This window comes from Miniopterus schreibersii, assembly GCF_964146895.1.
Source record: "Miniopterus schreibersii genome assembly, chromosome: 6".
Taxonomy (NCBI): Eukaryota; Metazoa; Chordata; class Mammalia; order Chiroptera; family Miniopteridae; genus Miniopterus; species Miniopterus schreibersii.
The window spans coordinates 46,049,977-46,073,881 of NC_138107.1; positions in this window are offsets into that span (position 1 = coordinate 46,049,977).

The window sequence follows — 23,905 nt, forward strand, 5'->3', positions numbered from 1 at the left end:
CTGTGTAGGATCCACATTCTCTTATACCCTAAGGTTTGTAGCTGACATATCTTGGCATCTTCATTAAATACATTCCTGTATTATATCCCAAACTCTTAGCTATTTTAATACTATTCAATGTTAGTATTAGATAGACTTGTATAATAAAGGGTATGATCTTGGTTACTAAAAGAATCCTACTGGAGCTTTCCCAGATTATGCTATTAGTCAGTGGGTGTATAATTATAACAATTTTGATTACCTTTGGGAATGTGTCAGGCATGGTTATCCACTCCTATCTTATTTTTCACCATGTATTTAAAAGTGTCAAGGAAATACAGAAGCTCCTATATGCTTCTAAAATTCTCCTGAGAATGAAATCACTGTCCTTGTCTATATACCCAAGGCCCCAAACAATCTCATATGGGCTTATCTTGCTCTACTTAGCCATTAGGTCACCATCTCTATGGAACCTCCCTGGGAGGCACTGGTTAGAAAGGGCAAAACTACATTAAACATGTTGCATAAAGAGCCTCAAGGACTAGGAAGACAAGAGGTTTGAAGAAAAATTATGAGATAAAAAAGGTAAATATGGAATTTAGTAAAAACTTGTTGAATGAGAGGCATTCAAAGACAATTTCCAAACAAGCAGAAAATCAGGAGAGTCCTTATGTAAAAATCAAACAAACACAAAAAGCCAGAAGAGTGACCAATGAGATAAGAAGTTCAGAATGTCTGGAAAAAGCTAAGCATATAAGAGTCAGAGTATTTGGAGTAGAGATCAAACCAAGAGCAAGAGGTTCTGGAAAGCACCTCAGCAAGAAGGAAGCATTTAATCTACACAGTAGGTGAGCCTGGGTGGTCAGCATCTCAGTCATAAAGAAAGTCATCCAGCTAAAGAGAGGATATTGGACATTTATGATAATTTCAGTTTGTAAAACAAAAGTTTTCTACATTGCTTTTTTAGGAAAAAACAATTTGAAACATAAAACTAAAACACAGAAACCTTTTTTACTGAGTTTATCATATTTTCTTTATCATTTAAAGTACCTTCATGAAGAGATTTTCTATTCTGATTATATTCTCTTAATTATACCAACATCTTCTGATGTTTAGGGGAAACTTTTTCCCCCAAAAAGTCAATAACCACCACAAAAAGCTGCTTGTTAAATTATGTTTTATGTAGCATGTACATTAAATATTGTACAGGAATATTGACCTATTAATGACTTATGTTTAATTGCCTATATTGAATTTGCTTCTAAACTCAGTATTATTCAGGAGGAAGAGATGAAGTGCTAATTCTAAGAAGTGAGAGAAACCACAGTAAATATGCAGAGACCCAGTGTTGAACTCTATCTTGGGAAAACTTTCACTGAAAAAAAGAAAATATCAATATATCCAAAGAAAAGAGTAAAATTAGAGGATTAGAGGATAGATATAAATAGTCACAAATACACAGAGTAATCTCTTATTACTCTTTTACTTTTGTTTTATGTATTTATTTAATGGAAAATAGAAATGGACTTTTAACTCTTAACAGAGGAAATTGGATTTTGCTTGAAGGTAATTATAATAACCATGCTTGTAGTTCCTTTATTTGATGACTTGCCCTTATTTCATAGACCCTACTTCAGTCATTATCTTTGTTTCTCACTTAGTTGTGTCATTTTCCCTTTCAGAAGGGCATGTGACAGATATTATACAGTAACCAAGCACATTTAAACCTATCTTCATTTCTTGCCTGCACTAATAAGGAGCTTCTGCTTTTCTCCCTTTTCTGCTATGACCACAAGAAAGGCCCCAACACACAGTTTTCTCTCTCTCTCTGCCTGCCCACCATGCTGCCCTGTTTGGCCCAGGGTGGTTGCTGTGACCTTCTTGTTTCTAAGGACCTGTGAGTATAATAGTCATTTCCACTCTGCATATCTTATAACACTTGATTAAAACAAATCCCAGATATGTTTAAAAATAATAACAGTATAGTTGTATATAAAGTACCATATACATCATAAAATTTGTACATATATACTTATGAAAAAGCTTACATCACATAATGAGAATTAATGGGTAGGTTTAACTTTATATTTTATTTTATATGTTAAAATGGGTGTTTGTAAAACATCCATTGTAGGAGGAAATAAGAGGGAGATATTTTAAAATTTTACTGTCTTAAAATTTTAATAGTCCTCTCTTTATTTAAGTTGATATCCTTACTTAAATTTCTCTAGGAAATATGCAGTTCATCTGGCAAAAATTACCTTAAATTCTCTACATACCTACTTCCAAATCTATCCATAGTTTTTACATCAATGTGGGGTGCACCTAGACCCAGAATTCTTCATTCTGCCCAAGACTAAATCCTTCTTATGTAGCTTTAAATATATTCTTCTGTGTGTGTGTGTTTATTTTAAGTTAAAAAACTAGATCAAACCTCAGATGTATGCAAATTTATGTCAAATATGTCACATTTTCAAAAGTTTATGTCTAATACATACAAAAGAATTTTTCATTATGGTTCAATTTGAATTTCACAGACTGTTAGGAATCCCAGCATGCTTATGTATATTAATATATTGTTCCTGTTTCATCTTTTATGAAATGCTTATTTGTGTTTTTTACTCATTATTTTTGTTCTCTTTTTTTTTTTGTCCCTTTGATGTGGTTCTTCATTATATATTTTGGAGACTTGTCATTTTTTAGTTAAAATACATTGAGAATAATTTCCCCTGGTTTATAGCTTGTTTTCCATACTTGTTGACTTCTTGATCATTTCTTAATTTGCATAAAAAACACAAACATTTTTAATATTTAACACTTTATATTTTATCTAAGCAATTTTCCATACTTTAAGTTCACAAACATGTTTATTCTGAGTTCATAAAAATGTTTTTTCTGCAATTAAGACAGAAATCCACTTATGCTTGATTTTTGGTATGGCTTAAGACAATAAATCATTTTTGTGATTTTTTTCCATTAAAAATAATCAATTACATTAGCACCCTTAGGGTATAAGTCATGCTTCCAACACTAATATTCATCAACACCTATGTCATAAAAAAGTTTTGCATATATACATGAGTCTATGAACTCTATTCTGTTCCATTGATTTGTATGCCAAATCCTTCACCAATATTTCACTTTCTTAAGCACTATAGAGTTATAAACTCTGTATGTATTGTAGACATGTTCACCCTTCCTTTTTAACTTATCAGGAGTGCAGAATTTTTATCCCACTGCTTTGTCAGCTTTTTAAGATATTTAAATCTCTTAACAAGTCTTCTTAGTCATGGACTTTTAAAATGTCAATATTTTTACTAAGACCATTTATATACATTTTAAAGTTTTATAAATTTTTCTCTAAAAACCTATTATGTCTTTTATTAGAGATAACTCAATATATTTCAAATTTTGATGCTGTCACAACATCATTTTTAACTTTGATGACTTAAATATTTGTGGCTTATATTATATGTTAGATTAATGTGATTTTGTGGCTTATATCATATATTAGATATTTGTGACAGTTTTAGTAAACCCTCCTATTGATCCTAATATTTTTTCTAAATGTGTTACTGTGTTTTTACAGAGATAATGTTATCATCTTTGTATAAAGACATTTATTATAACTATTTTTTTCTTCTTATTTGATTAATAAGATGCCTTATAAAATGTAGGAAATGAAATCTCATTCCTGATTTTAGTGTCAATTATTTTTACCTTTTAAAAATTACATTTTATGATTGACATAATTGTTTAATATTTGTTCTTTATCTGATTAAGAAGAATTGAGACATGAAGTTTGTACTTTTGAAAACTTTTTTTTGTATCTATTGAGCAGTCATGGAAAGACATACTGAAACATGCTACAATGTGGATGAACATGAAAACATGCTAACTGTGAGAAGACAGGCATAAAAGGTCTCACATTGTGTGATTCCATTTATATTAAATAGCCAGAATAGGTAAATCCACAAATAGAAAAGTGCATTGGTGTTTGCCAGGAAATAGGGGAAGGAAGGAATGTGGAGTGACTTTAATGGTATGGGAATTTCTTTGGGGGTGATAAAAATGTTTTGGACCTTGATATAGACGGTGGTTATACAACATTGTGAATGTACTAAATGTCACTGAATTGTACATTTTAAAATTATTTATTTAGCCCAGTCAGGCATGGCTCAGCGCTTGAACATGGACCTATGATTCAGGAGATTGAGGTTCGATTCCCAGTCAGGGCACATGCCCGGTTGAGGCTCGATCCCCAGTTGCGGGTGTGCAGAAGACAACCAATCAATGACTCTCTCATCATTGATGTTTCTATCCCTGTCCTTTCTCTTTCTCTTTCTTTCTCTCTCTCTTTCTCTCTCTCTCTTCCACTCTCTGAAATCAATACAGATATTTTTTTTAAAGTAAATTAATTAAAAAATAAAATAAATGGTTTATTTATGTTATACAAACTTCACTTCAAAAAAAAAAATTTCCATACCCAAAGATTTTTCAAGATAGTGATTTTTCCTTCTACAGAGTTACTTTTCTCCTTCATTGAGGTCTAAAGATAGGGCACAAAAGTGTCCTTATTCCCTTCCTGTGGCAGCTGATTTGTTTTTCTTTTGCTAGAGCACTTACTGTGGGTCCTCCTTTAGGGTGATTCCGGATTCATATTGATGTTTCCTTCAGGCAGGGCCTCTAGGTGTCTGCTTTCCCTCTGCATCAAGCCTGTAACAACTGGAAAGACAGGAAACTAAGCACTATATTTTCCCCAGGCCAAGTGCTAACTTCAGGATTCATCCATTTAGGTTTTGACCTTTGAGATTTTCTCTAACTCTGTTGCCACCTCAGCTCTGATGTATCTTGTGTTGTAAATGGCATTTTAGGTGGTTTATACTGAGTTGTTTTCCCCCAGGTTCTCTAAGCTACTAGACTGCCAAAAACATGAGAGTCCTGCTGCTTTGCCCTTTGCTTATTCTTCAAACGTTGATGCTAAATGTGATATTTCCAGGATGACAATAATTTTTTTTGCACAATATTATTTTATACTGAAAAATTTAATGGGCAGCTTTCTTCCCTGTTCCTTTCACATCTTTCTCTGGCATGTGAAATTGGCCTACCCTTCCTCATCACCCAGATTCCCACTCTCTCCTAATTTTCTTTTCCTTTGTCTGAACACAGATTTTTTCCTTGTATCTGTACTTCTTTTATCTATACCAGCGATTCGCAACTTTAGCTCTACCTTACAATCACCTGGAAACATTTGAATATTATAGCTGTGAATACTTAACATTAGGCCCATTACATCAGAACATGCAGCGTTATATCTGTGCATCTTTATTTATATTTGTGATCCCTAAGTGGCTTTGATAAGTAGATCAAATATACCGTATGTATTTTAATTTAATGATATTTATTTCTGGATAATATTTAACTCACGATATACTTCAAATGCAATAAGTGAAACACTAAATTAGTAAACTTTTAACATCAACTATTGCTCCTCGTGTATTGTCTTTCTAGTTAATAGCAACACTACTCATTCTGTTAACTGAGCCAAATATTTGGTGGTTTTATATACATATTCTCATTTATTAAATGTACTTCATGGCCATTGTTAAGCATCATGAAACAATGAGTCAATTTTAAGAATTAGCAGTAAGAGAGTTAATCCAGTTAAATACAGCTACCAAGTTAAATCAATGTAGAAAGAGTCAGGAAAGCCAAGTGCAAAAATAGTAGTTCATGTCCATAGATGATTAATGGGTATAGAGTGAGATAACTCTGAGCTGTATAAAACTTTGTCATGGTTATTTACAGTAGTGTGACCTAAAATTTAATTAAGAGTATGGTCAAAGAGAGAGGCCAACTCCTCCTACTCAAAAACTCATTTACTAAGCTCCACTAAAGGTTCTCAGAATTTGTCTGATGTAAAACATTACCTGCCTTTCTATTTCTAGGTTTGAGGTTAGGCTTTTAACACTGTTAGACTATCTAATATGAATTTCAGGGTTTTAGATCCCTGAGCAGGAGACAGTGTACCAAGAAGTTTGGCAGCAGCAGTTTCTTCAGTGTAGATTATCATTGTCCCCATATGGAACCTCTTTGTAGAAGAGAAGGTTTATGATAAAGAATGGGATTTTGTTGAACCAGACTTAGAAGTGATGTTTCTGTGGATTCTCATAGTGATGGTAAGGACAGCGAAAACAGATACAAAGGGCATGGGATTTATGATGTCTTTCTAAAGTTCCAGGTAGTTATCCACCAGCTTCTGGCATAATGGGGTACCTGTTACCTGGATTTCATTTCCTGATCAAACTCTTTTGTGTATAAATGCTTAGATCCCATAGTATCTTTTGGGTTTGTGGGCATCCTCTAGATTCCGTAGCTGTTTTGGATGCTTAGGACTTGACAACTGAGAGGGATCAGAGGTCCATGGAAGAATAAATGCAAAAAAAATGTATTAGCCCTAAGATTGTGTTCCTGAGTGAAGGAGCATAGTAAGAGTGATAGTGCTCAAAGTGTAGATTTTATGCTAAGTCATGTGTGTTAGCTCAGTGCACCAGAGTTACATAGTGGCATTTCTGGTACAAAAAACACTAACTATAAAAGAGTATTCTATCTTCCATTATTCTCTATCTCCATTCATTGCTGTATGGGGACTAGGTGATGAGTCTGCCAAGACAAGATTAAGATATTCCTATGCCCCTGCATAATCCCATCAAAATGCCTGGCCATGGCACTCCAATATTTTCCTAACTTCTAACCTTTAAGAAATATAACCAATTGAATTTAGTGACCAACAAAATCTGCAAGATGGGGTGAGACAGAAGTCTAAAATAACCTCCACGTGTCAGATGTGAAAGGGAGAGCTGATGGCAGTAAACAATATACAGAAGGACATATAACCTTGGTGGACTGAGAAAATTATTTTTTGTGGTAGAGGACCTGCTCCTTTATACAAAATTGTAAATGTACATTTACCATTATTGACAATGTATGTTCACTACCAGTTTCAGCGATAATATATATTATTTTACCTGTGCTCTCAGGGACAGAAACAAAGTTCTCTTTATTTCACATTGCATGTGTAAGATATTTTGAAGTATCCTATATATGACTTCTGTGACATCTGAGTATCAATTTACTTCATCTTCACACTCAGAGTATTAGAGTTTATATACAGGAGACAAGTAGTAGATGAAACTAATTGGTCTGAGAATAATAGCAGCAGGACAGATAGTAACTGGATATACTAAAAGGTGAAGGTCGGAACAAATGTTATTGTGTTTTAAAAGCAGTACAAGTTAAAACAAGCTGTGTTTCAGTTTATTAGATGCTTCTTTTCATAAATAATTATTAATAATTATTTTTTAATTGTCTCAGTGTTGAATGGAACTCTGTGTTTCCAGTAGTTATCTTTATCACATATATATTCTAAATTTAATATAACTTTAAATAATATTTTTTTTCTCAAGGTGAAAATTTAAAGTCATTTTAATAAAACTGGCTATACATATAGATTCTAATATAAACTAAAGAAAAAGCTCATTTTAAATTGCGTATTTTTTGCATTTGAATTGTCTAATGTACTTTAAGGACTGCAAGTTCTAAACCTGTTAAGGTGTTATTAGCATATCAATTAGTGGTTTTCCATCAATTGAAAGCAGACAGCCTCATTCTGCAGCTACTTGTAAAACAAACACTAAAAATAAAATATATCTGATCCAAATATTTTTTAACTAAATTTAAGTACATATCAATGAAATATTGGCAATTTTTCCCCCCAGATTTCTGGCACAAAACTGTATCCACCTTGTTGTTTGGATACTGCACCTTGTGAACATCTAAGAATCCGCAAGTAGTCTAATCTGCTGAAAAATATTTTCTAGTTATGTATGGCATCTTTCTGTGAAAGTTAAAACAGTTATTCCCTCTCTCCTCTGATTTCACTCTTCCAGCTACCATATAATTTTTTTTTGCAATTTAAAAAACAATTTTTGCAATTCTAGAATGGCTTGAGACCTACAGAAAAATTGCAAAGACAGTGAATAGAATTACCATATATCTTTCATCCAAATCCCCCTTTAATGAACTTCTAATACTAGCATGGGAAATCAGTCTCAATGAACCACATTGATACATTCTTATTAACTAAATCTACACTTTATTCACATTTTCTTAGTTTTGCCTAATGTTCATATTCTCTCCCAGGATATTATCCAGGCTATCACATTACATAGTCATAATAGGATGTGACAGCTTCTCACTTTTTTAAGTTTTTACAATGTCCTTGACAATTTTGAGGAAGACTGGTCAAATATTTTGTAGAATGACATTTAATTGGGAATTACCTGTTGCTTTCCCCATGATAAGGCTGGGACTATGCGCTTTTTGGGAAGAAGACACAGAGGTAAGGTGTCATTTTCATTACATCATACCAAGGGCACATGTTATCAACATAGCTTATCATTGTTGATGTTCACTTTGCTCAGCTTGCTTAAGTAATGTTTGTCACATTCTCCACTATAAAGATACTGTTTTTTTGTTGTTGTTGTTTTTTTTTACATTTTTCATAAAAGAGTCTTTGAAAGGAAGTAACTCCACTGAAGGAGTCAAGGGTTATGCTCTCTTCCTCCTTGATTATGGAATATCTGGAATTCTTCTGATGGGACATTGATCTGATTCACTCCATTTATTTATTTAATAATTTGTTTATATCAGTATGGATAATGGATTTTTCTTTTATGCTTTGTGAATAATGCAATGCAACTTTTTATTTTCTTTCCTCAAACTGCTTAAGTTTCGTACATCGGGGACCCTTTCAGCAGCAGGCTCTCGTGTCCATTTGACTTCACTCATCCTTGTTTCTTTTGTTTTCTCTTGTTTGTTTTTCCATTTGTTTGTTTTTTACTGCTTTAACTTTGGCAATATAAGATGCTTTAAGATCCCCTTGCATATTTCCTGACCCTGTTCTAGAATCAGCCATCTCTTCTAGGGATTATAATTTCTTTTATTGGAGAATGATACTAGAAAAAAAGGTTTGGATGTTAGTTGGATCATTGCTAGCAATAGCAAACTTTTTTCTTAAAAAAAGCCAGAAAATAATTTATTTTTCTGCATGTGTCTATGTGTGTGCATATAGTATCTGTGACACTTTGTTTCTTCATTGAATGATTCAATTCAAGTTCATTATAAATGTCGTATGCCTCATTCAAAGACTCTTAGAGTTATAGCCCATTTCTTTGAGTGGGTGTGGAACTAGGAGTTATATCTTACTATGATAATGAAAAGGTAATCTGAGGGAAGCAAAAGACAAGCATTTAATCCAGCCTCAGTATGGAGAGTTCTCTTGAGAATGATATTGATTTTTTTAAAAATTTTCTACTGCTATATAAAAATTATCATATAAGTCTTCACTTAAAAAACAAAAACAAAAACATTCATTTATCATCTTACAGTATCTCCTGATCAGAAATCAAGTCACAAATTGAACTGGTTCTATGCTCAGAGTCTCACAATACTAACAGTTACTGGACAGGCTGTGTCCTTGTAGGGAGTTTCAGGTTCTCAGGCTTATGTGGTTTGGTAAAAGTATGCTCCTTGAAGTTGTAGGACTGAGATCCTATTCTACTGCCAGCTGTCATTCAGGCTCCACTGTTAGTTTTCAGAAGTTAGTCATATTCCTTTCCATATTGTCCCTCCAACTTCAAAGTCGGCAAAGGAGAATTTCATTTTGAATTCCTCCCATGCTTTGACTCCCTTTTTTTTTCTTCTTCTTTTCAGGAAAAGTCTAGTCTCTTTTAAGGCTTCACCTAATTAGATCTTGCCCACTAAAACACAAGTTCCCTTTCTTAATGTCAACTATGCCATATCAAAAAAACAAATCACGGGAATGAAATCCCTCATATTCACAACCTCATGGATTATACAAAATGTGTAGCCTAGGGGCAGAAATCTTGGAGACCATCCCAGAATTCTGCCTGCTGTAGGCTTGTGTTTGGAAAAGTTAATAGAACATTCATCAGTTTCAGAAATGGAGACAACAGGCACTACCAGGCAAAGAAGAGATAAGCAACAGCAAAATGTGCAAAGTAAAATTGTAGGGAATTCAGGATTAATACAGTAGGAGATTTCCAGCCAAAGCATTTTGTTGTTGTTGTTGTTGTTGTTAATATATCTTTATTGATTTCAGAGAGAGGAAAGGAGAGGGAGAGAGAGAGAGAGAGAGATAGAAACATCAATGATGAGGGAGTCATTGATCGAGCCCACAGCCGGGGCATGTGCCCTGACCAGGAATCGAACCCCGATTGCCTGGATCCTAGTTCAATGCTCAACCGCTGAGCCACACCCGGCGGGGCCAGTCAGAGCATTTTGGAACATGAGACTATATATACATGTTGGCTAGGATTATGAATGACTTCATTTCATGATAAGCAGTGTGCAGTTTTTCTGTGTTTGTTGGAGCATTTTAATCAAGAGAGTAGCAAGATAAAATTTGTTACACTGATAAAACATGTAGCCAACAGCAAAAGTGATACTTCTGCATAATATCAAATGATAGTTAGAATCAATAAATAGGTTCAAGAAATAATTGACAATGGCCTAAAATGGGAAATTACAGTAGGAAAAAAGAAGCTTGAGCAACTCGCCTTGACAATTGGGTATCTGTAATACCTTCAGTTGTACAGACCATGGAAAGATTGGCCAGGGAAAGGCATGATCAAAGACACAGGAGAGGGAAGGAATCCTTGGGATCCTTTAGGAGAGTTTTAGAGTTATGGATTATGAATCACAGGATATGTGTGAAGGTTTATGGGAAATGAGATTAGAGAGCTTTAACCAATCTTCTGTAAAATATCTTGAATGAAAACATGGTGGAAAAAGTAATCATTTATTTTCTAGTGTATTTTCTTAAAGGAGAAACCATGAGAACACTGGGATACTAAAGACTAAAAAGTAGAAAGAAATATATCATTAATTACAGAATTGAAATACTCATTTCACTTAGGATTTTTATGACCAAGATTTAAATATTTAATCTTCCACTTACGTACTAAGTAATCATGTTCAAATTAATTAAGAAAAATGTGCCTTAGCCTGTTTGGCTCAGTGGTCAAAGCATCGGCCCTTGGACTGAAGGGTCTAGGTTCGAGTCCTGTCAAGGGCACATACCTCAGGTGCAGGCTTGATCCCCAGCCGGGTCCCAGGCATGTGAGAGAGGCAAATAATCGATATGTCTCTTTCACATGGATGTTTCTATCTCTCTCTTCTTTCCTCTTCTCCCCTATCTCCCCCCCCCCACTCTCTCTGAAAAGCAATGGAAAAAAATATCCTCAGGTGAGGGTTAAAATACAAAAAAAGAAAAAGAAAAATAGGTAACAGTTGTATCATGAAGTTTTGCATACATTATCTTTAATTCTGGCAAGAAATAATATTAAATAGGTACTATTTTGTCTTTGAAATGTACTAGACCCTCCACCACCATCCCAGCACCTCAACACACTCTTCCTCTATGCCTAATCTTGGGGAAAATGATTGGGGACAAACAAAGGACATTCATAGGTAAAGAGTGACAGTGGGGGAGAAGACACTACCTTCCTCCATCTCTTCTTTTTGTTTCCTGACTCTAGGGCCAGTCAGGGACTATGCACAGACTTGCAAGAAAGGTTTCTTAGTTTTATAAATGGCAGGTTTCTATCTGACAACCATCATGTCAAAACTGAAGTAAACTTTGTCACTTATTAGAATGTTATATGTATCCACATAGAAAATGCATTTTTAATTTTATTTTTAGAATTAAAGTTTTTAAGAGTGTATAAGCATCTTTAAGTTTAGGCAGACTACAGAGATGATTACACATTGCAATGAAACTGGGAATAAATAAGCTTGACATACACAGAGTAAAAAGGGAAGTGGGCATATGGCAGCTATTTATTTCATTTTATCAAGTCTAGATAATTTAATTTTCTTTGTTTTGACATTTATTGGCTATCTAGATGACTCTACTTATCTGATAATAGTCAATTTCTATGTTGCTTTATGTTATATTTAGCTTGAGCCCGGGAAATGTTTTTTTCTTCTTTTGGGATATTGGCTTAGAAATCTACATGAAGAGAGAATTGCCATGGAAAGACAGAGCAGGGTAAATAGTGAAAAAGGAATATGCATGGACATTTCAAAGTTGATTTTAGAATGTACCAACAAGGTAAATAAAAAGATAAAATACTGCCAATTTTAAAATATAGACCAATTAGTGAGGACTTATGATCAGCAAAAGCACCAGGACTATATATATATAAATGTGAGAAATCTTTTATCAGTGCACAACTTTTTTATGAGTACATTTCCCAGCTAAGCTCTGGAGATAATACAGGTGTGAAATTCTTTTTGTTTTTTACAATGTCCTATGTTTACATTACCTTTGATCTTGCTGTATAAAGTACTTGTATGTAAATCAGTATTTTATTTAAAATTTTAATAAATTGAGGAAATGTGATATGGGTGAAAAAATTAGGTGAAATCTTCAAGATTTAAATATCATATTAAAAATTTGTTTATACTTTGCATTTCATAAAGCATATTCACAAGCCTAATTTGATTAGGTCTTGATAATTATCATGGAAATAGAAAGAATGCCCGCTATTATTATTTATTGGGTGAAAATTTTATAAGACATTGAAGGAAAATGTTAAAGATATTCCTTCTTTTCAGAATAAATAGATATATAACTGAGAACTTGTCCCATAATTTCTAATCATCATACTTCCAGAACCTTTTAACACCTTCCCAATATTATTTGTACCTAGGTAGCACCTTTCAGAACTCCACACACTGGTACCTCCTTCACTTTCCCTTCTCTCTAGTAGTCCCTACCTAGTCTCCCAAAAAAAACATATATGAGAAATTGTGAAGGGGTCTTAATTCTAATTTTCAGCCTGAATTTTTTTGATTCTGCTTTAGGTCCATAAATATTTTTTCTATTTCATAAAACACACTCTTACAAAGTAAAAGCCTTGCATTTCAAGATTCTTGTCTATGCCATGATTTCAAAATTCTCTGATGTGTAAGAGGTAGAATTATAGTCAACCTGATCAATTTTAATCTTGCCTAACTAAATGGGTTTCTTTGACTGAAAGGGGGAGGGGTCACATACAAGAGAGGGCAGGAAAACAAAAGAGGTAAATATTTCAAGATACTACTCCAGTACAATAATTTTACAGATGAAAAAAGTAAAGTTCACAGTAATTGTCTTGCATATAATTATAGAGATAGTTTGAGCTTCCCTGGTTGAATCTCATGGAAAGATCTTTTGATACAATAATCTGATTTATCTCTTGGAGGAATATACTTAATTGGAGATAAATGGAATTTGTGCTCTTCTTTTGAAAACTAAATTTTGATTAGATGTAGACTGAAAGGTATTTGTAGAGCAATGACTGATGTACACTAGGTATGGGAACATTGAGAAGTGTGCAACTCATAGCCTGAAGATTGAGAACTTATGAAGGGCAAGTGGAATTTTCAGAGAGAGGCAAACTAGGAAACTGGATAAGTGGAGTTTTATATATAGTGGTATTCATGTACCAGAAGTTGTAAGTAATTTGATTATAAGGTGCATTGGGGCTGGGAAAGGGAAAAGGAAAAGAAGTATTGATAAAAGTTAAGAGAAATGAGACTTGTAGGTCTGAAATAATCTTATACATTATTGATTTCAAAGGCAAACAATTCATAATTTCAAGAGACACAAAAAATAATATGATGAAATCTGTGATTTTGAAAGAGAATTAGTGATGGTAGAATGTTGGAATAAAACTTCTTGGCAGGGAACAGAGGAAATAATCCGAATATCTCAAGAAGTGATAGTTTATACTTGAAATGAGGGCAAGTAGTGTTATGAAGAAAAAAGGGCAGATCAAGCTAAATTTAGTAAGAAAAACCAACAGGAATAATGACTGATGGTAAGAGAAATTGTGTGTGAAACATCTGATATCTGGCACATATAGCTATTCAGTAAATGTCCAAACTCCCTTTTCTTGCAACCTTCATTGAATTTCTTCTAACATGATTATGACTCAGACAAGTCTGCATTGGTAGAAGTTATGTCAGTATAGCACCTAAAGCAACTGGAGTATGATTTGCAGAGGTCTCATCATATGAAAAAAGCAAAGAAAAAGGAAATAGTGTCCATATACATATTTGACTACCTGAGCATGGGTTTCCATGCAAATGTTGAATTCCATACACTTACACAAATAAATGCATTATACTAGATTACTCCAAATGTGGATATTATATCTGTAAATTTAGAATGCCAGAAAACCATTATAGTATAAAACCAGTGTCAAAATAATATTTGCAAAACAAAAGATTGGTAAATCTTGCTACTCTCTGTAGTTCTACATTTTGCAAGTTAAAAGCAGAATAGTAATAAACTCTAATAGTATCCAACAAGCAAAATCATACAAGTTTCTTCGTTATTTCTCACTCCCACTCGGGAATTCATGCATTTGTTTTATTTATCTGGATTGATAACAATTTATTAGACTGATTTGATAAGTGCTATCAAGAAGCTGAAAGTATTTTAACTAAGAAAAAACATAGTAATAAGTGAAAAGGAAATGAATATTATTCCACTTAGAGTTAAATATGAACCATACATCCCCCTCATCTCCTTTGTATGGTGTTTATTCTTAATGTCACCTCAAATGTTTTCTGCTTCTCTGTAAATACTGTTGGTAGTCCCACTTCACTTGGGTTCTTACTCTCTACTCACAATATTAATGCATTTGGGAAATTCTATTTATTTCACTTTAAAAAATATATCTCCATATATCTCCAAATGGTATGCAAATACCTCCCAGAATGATGGATTCTGCTTTCTAGTGGTGGGACAGTAAATAAATTATGTCAGGACATTTGATTGCATTATCATTAAAATGATTTGCATACTAACAAATTATTTGTGTTTTTGTTTTGTTTTGTTTTGCTTTGCTTTAAAAGAGTACTCTTAGTCTTTATTTGAAATCTGCTTTCCTCCAGTTCACAGATGTATCCTACACTGAATGGAGAAATCAGACTACTACACTTTGATCATTTCACTATCTTGATTAGTGTTTTCAAACTATGGAGTTTATCGGTAGGGGGCAGATTGATCTCTGTGGCTTATAATCTACCCATCTAATTTGCATGCTAAGTATAGGAGGTCCAACAACTCTGTGGGCATAATTACTCCAATTTTCAGCCCAGACTATGTTTACTGATAAATTAGTTCAGGGAATTATGTAGAGAACTTCAGGATGAGAACTGAAGTCCAAAGAAAATTAATCCAAAATATAAATAGAATTTAAGAGTTATAAAACTCATACAAGATAATATAAAGTAATAAATATTCATGATGATATTAATAAAATAAAATAATAAACAAATAATATATTAGGATTAAATAAAAGTTTATATTTTAAAACAGTGGTTGTCATCACTAACTGTGCATCACAATCATCTATGGAATATTTAAAAATGCAGGTTGGTGGAATTCCCTCCTCCCAAACATTTCCAGAGATTACATATAAGTAATTATAGGCCAGTATTTATAGAACCCTGGTCATGGAATTTGTGATTTCCTAGATCATAGTAAATAACAGCCAACTTTGAGTATTACTTTTTTTAAAGGGGGGTTGATTCCACTGTTTAAACCAGGGATTCTTAATCTTGTCTTTCCATTTGAATGACTGGGGAAATCTACACATACCAATATCCAGTGACATTCTAAATCAATTAGAATTGATACCAGTATATGGTGCTATTACAATTCCAATTAGAATCTCTAGGAGTGGAATACAGAATAGGCATTTTTAAGTCTCAGGTGATTCTAAGGTACAGACAAGATTAAGAACTTGAGAGCACAACTTTAAATTAAACTACAGTGGAAAGAAATCCAGTGAAATGTAGCTGTCTGAATGCTTCTACTTGTTGCTTTTTTAAAATTATCTAAATATAAAGGACTTTGCCTAGCAATAATCTTTGATGATAAAGATTACTGATATAATTTGTTATATGACTATTTATAAGATATTTGAAGGATATAAATGATATATTTAGTATTTGATGTTCTGGACAGGTTTACTTGATTTCTATCTTTCATTCATTCATGACAAAATCAATCCTGGTATGATTATTGTTTTTAAAACTGAATTTGTCATCTACTTTGGTTTCCTGTCACCAGTAAAAGACTTTATGAGTTTTAGTATAAGGAATTTAAAAGACAGTGTTTCAAATTAATTTTAATTAACTTTGAATTGTATTTCATGTTTATTATGATCTACTAAAATGTGACTTTGAGAGAGAGAGAGACTGTGTGTGTGTGAGAGAGAGAGGGAGAAAATAAATAAATAAATAAATAAATAAATAAATAAATAAATAAATAAATGAAAAAGAAAGAAAGAAAGAAAGAAAGAAAGAAAGAAAGAAAGAAAGAAAGAAAGAAAGAAAGAAGAAAGAAAGAAGAAAGAAAGAAAGAAAGAAAGAAAGAAAGAAAGAAAGAAAGAAAGAAAGAAAGAAAGAAAGAAAGAAAGAAAAGAGAGAAACATCTATGTACAAGATAAACATCTATCCACTGCCTCCCATATGGACCCCAACCAGGACTGAACCCGAAACTTATGAATGTGCCCTGGCCCATGACCCTTTTTTTTTTTTTTTTTGGTGTATGGGACAATGCTCAACTAACTGAGCCACCTGACCAGGCTGTCCAAAATAATTTGTTTTCTTACAGATCACATAGCACTTTTTCTAAATACTAAGAAACAAAGTCTGACCAGTGAAAACAACTTGAATTTTATTTTATCAAATATTGAGGCAAATGTGTTCATAAAAGTATATCTATTAAATTCATTTTATTCTGTTTTGTTTTTAAGATGTCACTGTTTAGGCCCAAAAAAGTATCAATTACTTAATTTAGCTTATAGAATTACTTGTAAATATAGATAATTGGGCATATTTTGCTTGCTGCTCAGTTCTATGTGATTTCATTAGTTAAATTAGTATCAAATTGGAAAATATTTAATATTGCATAGAAATTGAGTCATCATAATAATCAAGCTTTTGCTTTTGAACTGGACTTTTTAAGACTATGTAATTGCTTAATATTAAAAGGACGCTTTTTATTAGAGGTAACTGAATGCAGGAAGTGTGTTAACAAAGAATATTTGTTTTTTCAATTAGCATTTATAATTTCCCAGACAAGTCTAAAATCAAAACACTGCAAATATTACATGGCATTCAAGCTTAAGTCATGGCCTCTATTGTGATAATGACATTTATTAGATAAATTTTAAAATAAATTGCCATAGCAGCCAAAATGAGCCAAAGCATAATTATTTTGATTTCCATATTAAAGATAGATTTTTAAAAATTGGCTGAATTGAATTATTTAAGATTGCCCACCACCTGTTACTGCTTTTTCTAAACTAAAAACATCTATTACTTTATATGTGAAATTTCTGCTATTGCAAATCAAACTTCTTTTCCAAGTGGCTATGAGGCCGGTTAGCCCACAGTGCAATGGTTGATGTGCTAAGGACCCATGAAGTCTACAAAGCGGATGGTGATTTTGTGTTCAAGTTTGATTAAACTGCAGGATATACGTGGATTGAAGATGGATGGTTTGTTATGGGCTACTACAGCATTCTCATTGCTCTGTTTATCTTTGTTCAAGCTAGCACTAAATCAAGATAACTAGCAGACAAATATAACGGAAAATATAAAGAAAGAACATTGAATCTCAGTATTAGCTTTAGATGAGTATCGATTCTTGGCTTGCATTCTGAGATAAATGGAGATCAAAAAAGTAAACTTTTTTGTGAATCATCTTTGATCAACACCTTGGGTGCTTTGGTGTCAGCCAGCATTACTTCCAGACTAAAGAACCAGAAGGAATTTATATCTAATTCCTGGCTTTCCTTGACTAGCCTTTTGTTTTCATATATTTATTCCACTAAGTGATGCAGCTATGTTTAAGTTTGATTATTTTTTCAAGATTTATTTTTATGTTTTTGTTTTCAAGTTTCAACTTCTGCTTCTTAATATGAGAAATTTAGTGTGAGTTTCTCAAACTTTAGGTCTTCAGTTTTTAATTATAAAATGCATGCTGAACCTAAATTTTTCAAACAATATAAAATCATTATGTGAGTTATTCTTCTTTGGTTATATCTCTTTACAGAGGAAATGACTATTAACAATTTAGTATGCATCCTTCCACATTAATGTTTTTTCCTGAAGATATGCAAACCTAGCTTATGGGCTATTATATATGTAAGCTTTGTTTTGTAGCTAGGAAAAGAAAAGTTTAGGGCTTTTATTTAAATCATTTTCTGGCTAAATGAACTCTAAAAACTTTTTTCTTTTTTTAAAAAATATGTTTTTATTGATTTCAGAGAGCAGAAGGGAGAGGAAGAGAGAAACATCAGTGATGAGAGAGTCGTTGATCGGCTGCCTCCTGCACTCTCCCTATTGGGAGTTGAACCCACAACCCCGAGCATGTGCCCTGACCAGGAATTGAACAGCGATCTCCTGGATCATAGGTCGATGCTCAACCACTGAGCCATGCTGACCTCACAAAACTGTTTTCTTCTTAGGAATTCTAGAAAAAAGGCTTGTAGAAAAGTCTTAGATACCATAAAGGGGATAAAGTTCCTAAGGTTGTAGCTGTCAGAAAGGATTTTTCAGTAGAGGAAGAAACAAGCCAGGAGGAATTAGCTCTCTGTATGAGGTAGAAAATGACACATACTGAGGATTTTTAAAATAAAAAATGTCACTTACCATTTTTCTCAAACTTCTAAATAAGCTGCTGGGGTTTTTTCCTGAGAAATAAGGGGCATCCTTTCCTGAGAAAGTTCTAAATGGACCCGCACATCTTGCATATATATTCACACCTCTACACACACACACTAAGAAGACTGAAGCTTCTGGTCTCATTTCTGCATTACTCATGCACAGGAAAGGCTGACATCTAGTAAGAATGCTATCTGACTAAATAATTTCTCAACAGGTTTTCCCTGTCTCTCAGGTTATTCTGTCATATTTATGATCACACTTTTATTCCTGCCTCATCAAACAAAACAACAGAAACAATTTTTTTAAATGAACAGTATGGTGGTTTCCAAAGGGAAGAGGGAGGGGGTGGATTGGGTAGTAAAGGCTAAAGGGGGTCAAATACATGGTCATGAAAGATTTGACTTTGGGTAGTAAATACAGATGATGTATCATGGAATTATACACTTTAAAACTAGATATAATTTTATTAACCAATAACCTCCAATAAATTTAATTTAAAGAAATGAAAACAAGCAACAACAACCAAGAGATACTATTGTTACTGGACACTTTCAGGATACTGGTAACTGAATACACCTTTCTGTTATAGAGTAGGTAAGTGAGCAAACTCCACCAGAAGCACTCCAGTATTGCTCAGGCATTAACTTAGTACTCAGATGGTGGTCAGGTCCATGAAAAGTCAGGTACAGCAAATAGCATAATGTCATAAAATTCTTTTCTTCCTGAACTAACAAATCTCTTATGTGAATTTTAAATTTTAAGATGTGTTTTCCCAATTTAATCTCATGTCAATATGGTGTTTTAAGAAAGATGCATAAATTGACATCAAGCTATAAATATTTCAAATTTTAATTCCAGAAATTAATAACGAAAAACATATCTGAATGTGAACTAACCTGCTGCAGCATTAAATTATTTAACAAGCAATAGCAAGATCAAATTACAGTTTGACCCACATAGACAGACAGAGACAAATCTAGATTTACTCACAGTGGATCAGCTTAACAACCTCATTCCATGACCCAAACCCTACTTCATGCAATCTGTACCCAGACAGACACATCTTACTAGCCCTTCAATTTCATTAAATTATGTTAAAAAAAGAGATTAAAAGCCTTTACTTAAATAGCTAAGAATTTTCATTTAAAATAACAGCTACTAGCAATTCTTCTTCCAACAAAAAATTAAGTAACTATCAGAGTCTGCCTTTATGGTTTGTGTGTGCCATTTCCTTATCAAGCTCTTAAATCCTTTCAGTTTAGAATATTTACACAATCCAACCAGAAAAAAATATAAAAAGACTGATTATCATGAAAACAGGCATCCTAGAAAAATTTGCACATATGTCAAATTATTACGATATTGAGGCACGCTGATCAAATGCAAAAAGAATTCCACTAAGTGTTAAAACAGTTGGAAAAGTTCTCCCCCACCCCCAAGTCCTACTTTTAAGTTCCTTTGATACAAGGTGGCACAAAGTCAAGAGAGAACTTAAAACAAGCGTCACATTAATATTTGAAAAAGGGCACCCACTGTGTTTGATGTGGCGCCCTTCATGCAAATCATGTAGTCCAAGAGAAATCCCAGTAGGAAAGATACTGCTTTCTTCTTAGCATGCTCCCTTTTTTTCTGCTGGATAATAATGAACTTCTCACACTCCCTTTGCAACCCCCCTGAGCTATACAGAAATTAAGTTATTACTTGCTAGCTGAAGACTCTTGGTAAATTATTGGGAACATATTTTTAAAAATCTTAAAAAAAAAGAACATATAACCTGTAACATGTCATAATATTATTATTATTATTATTGATTTTTGGTTAAGAGAATAAGACAAATTCTAAACATTATTAGGAAGAAAAAATTTAACTTATTTTTCTAGTAATGGGCAACATAAGGTCTGATCAAATTTTGCCAGAACAGGATATATTCATTTAAATTATTTTCATACATGATTGGTATTTATAAAAAAGCATTCCTTTATGTACTGGCAGCATGCAGGCACATTGATTTAGCCGGTGCAGGGGACTTAGTACCAGAGGGAAGCAAGACATAAGAAGCATGCAACTGCCTGACTATGGCTGCCTCGTAAAGCACTCCTGCCTTGGGGAGGGGACGTGTAGAAACTAAATACCAAAGTTAGAATTGCTACTATGTCGACAGTACTCATTTTGTTGTGCACTGCGAAGCTCTAAATTTTTGGTGACTATGTACAGGAATACTTAGATAATTTGATGAAAGATAACCCTACCTTTTTCTTCTTTAATTACAGTATGGAAATATATAATGCTCGTCTCCTACCACCACACCCACACCAAAGTCATCTAGGGAAACCCTGAGTAATTTTTCTTTGGCCACTTGAAAACAGCAATCATTTTTAAGTTCATGTTATTTATATAACCAAGAAATATCACTTCGCTTAATAGCTTATCAAACACTTTCACATACTAATTTTTTATCTGAGCCTCAAACAACTTGATGAGAAAATTATTCTTACTATTAAATTCTACAAATAAACAGATTCATAGAGAGGTTATGTAAATTACCTCTATGATTATTAAAGTATGATCTAGTACCTTTGTCCTCTGACCTCAGATCATTTGAGATTCTTAGAACAACCTAATTTCTTTGGAGTTAAATAGATACTAAAAATTTATACCATTTCCTTGGCCTGTAGGGACTCTTGCTTGAAATCTCCATAGGACATTGAGTGAATGAGTTCTTTCGTGTACACTATTTACATCAGCTCTGTCATGTGAATCTGAGCACTTATGGAAGTGCCAACATCCAGGCTAAAATTATACAGCACTAGTACCCACACAATTTTTCTTGTGAGTTCTTGAGCTTGCTGATTTTGACTATGCTACTTTCCTCATATGTCTTACTGTTATTGTTTCTAATATGATAAGTTTGAAAGTATTTTGGCTCTTAGGCTATTGCCTGTGTAGAATACCATCATATCACCAAATTTTTAAAAAAGAAGACACTGGGATTTCATTTTAAAATTAAAAGCCATAGACATTAAAAGGCCTACTTTAACATTTTACTCAATATTCTGCAAAAATTATCACATTAAAGCTACAAAGGCACATCAATAGCACTGAATTTGAATTTTGGAAAACCTTGGACAAAGGATTTAGTTTCCTTCCTGAGTAAAATTAACATATCTACTGACAAAGAAAAATAAACCCAAGGAAGTAAATAGATGTTAATAATGATGAAAAGGATGTGCTTGACAAAACATGGTCTCTAATGATTATTTTACACAATTACCATCACTTTGATATCCTTTAAATAATGATTTCTCATCATCTCTTCAAATAAGACCATGAATTCCAATATAATAGATCAGACAATTAGTGCATCTAAACTGAAACCTTCATGTGGTAGGTGCCAGTGGGCTGTTTGAGGGAAAAGCTAAACAAATTATATCTATGTGCTGCTCCACACAGCATGTGATACTGTTCCTGACTTTAAAAGATGATAGGCCTTGACTAGCAGCTTCTAATTACTGTTTAATTATCTTATCTTTGATAGCTAGCACACAGTAGCCGTTTAAAGACTGAGCAAATAGATATGCTTCCTAATCACATGTCTGCATAGTTTGCTACCAGTATTTAAGATTTCTTTCTTATACATGGATATGTTTTAAAAATTATTATACATCTATTGATTTGGCTTAGAACATGAGACACTGCTAGAACACAAAGACGAAAATTACAGTTACCATAAACTAATGAAGGTGTTGGTGAACAGATGTTTTGTTTTTGTTTTTGTTTTCCTTAGCCTCCTGGATAACAGAGTATACACATTTGTGTGAAATAAAGAATGTGCTCTGCAGTTCTGTTTTGTTTTTTTTTTAGAAAATATTAAGAAGTTCTACTTAAGCATGGATTCACCATTTAAAGATGTCATTATATCTTTATAAGTTCCTTCTGTTATCTGCCTCCAGGTTAATGCCTATTATTTCAGCATATAATTTAAGATTTATACATGTCGAAGGTGTTAGTATATAGTGGCCAGTAATCAAATTAATAAATAGTTATAGCATCCAGTCTCTCAAAATTATATTTTGTGGGGAGAAATGGGGTTGAGTGATAATTTAGAACACATTATATCATTTTATAAATCTCTGCACTTTCTGAATATTCTCTTTGTATCTTTCAACAATTATATTATCTATTTAAATGTTTAAATCTAGACAGTGAAAAAAACTTTGCACGCATTACTTAATAATCCTTATAAACTCCCATGAAGCCAGGAGTGTTATCCTGGTTTTTCATAGGTAGATGCTTGACAAGATTAGGAACTTGATTCAAAGTTAAATAATGCCTTGTTTATGAATGAATGTCTTCATTTTATGCACCAAAAATATTCTACCTATTAGTAACTTAATGTGAAATATAATGCTTGTTATTTATCTTTATATAAAAGTTTGTGTGATTGTTATGTTAGGGAAATATAAAAGTTGATAAGCCCAAAGGTAGATAAACGACATGGGAGTCCAGCAAGTCAGATACACAATGCAAGTGGAGAGGGAACAAAGCATGAGTGAGAGGCAGAAAGATGCAGGGACATACACGGGCTCAGGCACCAGAAGAATACCTGGATTTTAATCCATTTTTTTTTTTTTTCATATCAAGTGTGACAGTTATATTCTCTCTCCAAATCTCATTTTCTCTCTCTGTAATCTGTCAGCAACAGCACTTCCCTCAGATAGCTGTGAGGGTTAGAGCTAATGTAACTAGTGTCCGGCACACAGTGGCAATGAATAAGCGAAAGGTCTTATGACAAAAAATGAGATAAAGTTGTATATTAGTGCATCTATCTTTATTCAATATAAGTCTCTGAAATATTTATACTAATAAAATAAAAAGAACAAAAAAGGAATATTAAACATTTATGTACAAGCTGTTTATGTTACAAACAAAACCTTTTTTAACAGATTGGGAATTTTTTTTTTCCCCCCACAAATTGTTTGCTGTTATCTGTGAGTAAAGAAATGCTAGGTGTTCCCATGTTCACAATTATATTGATCAGAGAAGGATTATTGTTTCGTTCACAGGATGTTTTCAGGTGGTTTCAATGAAAAAGTCATTGTCATTTGAT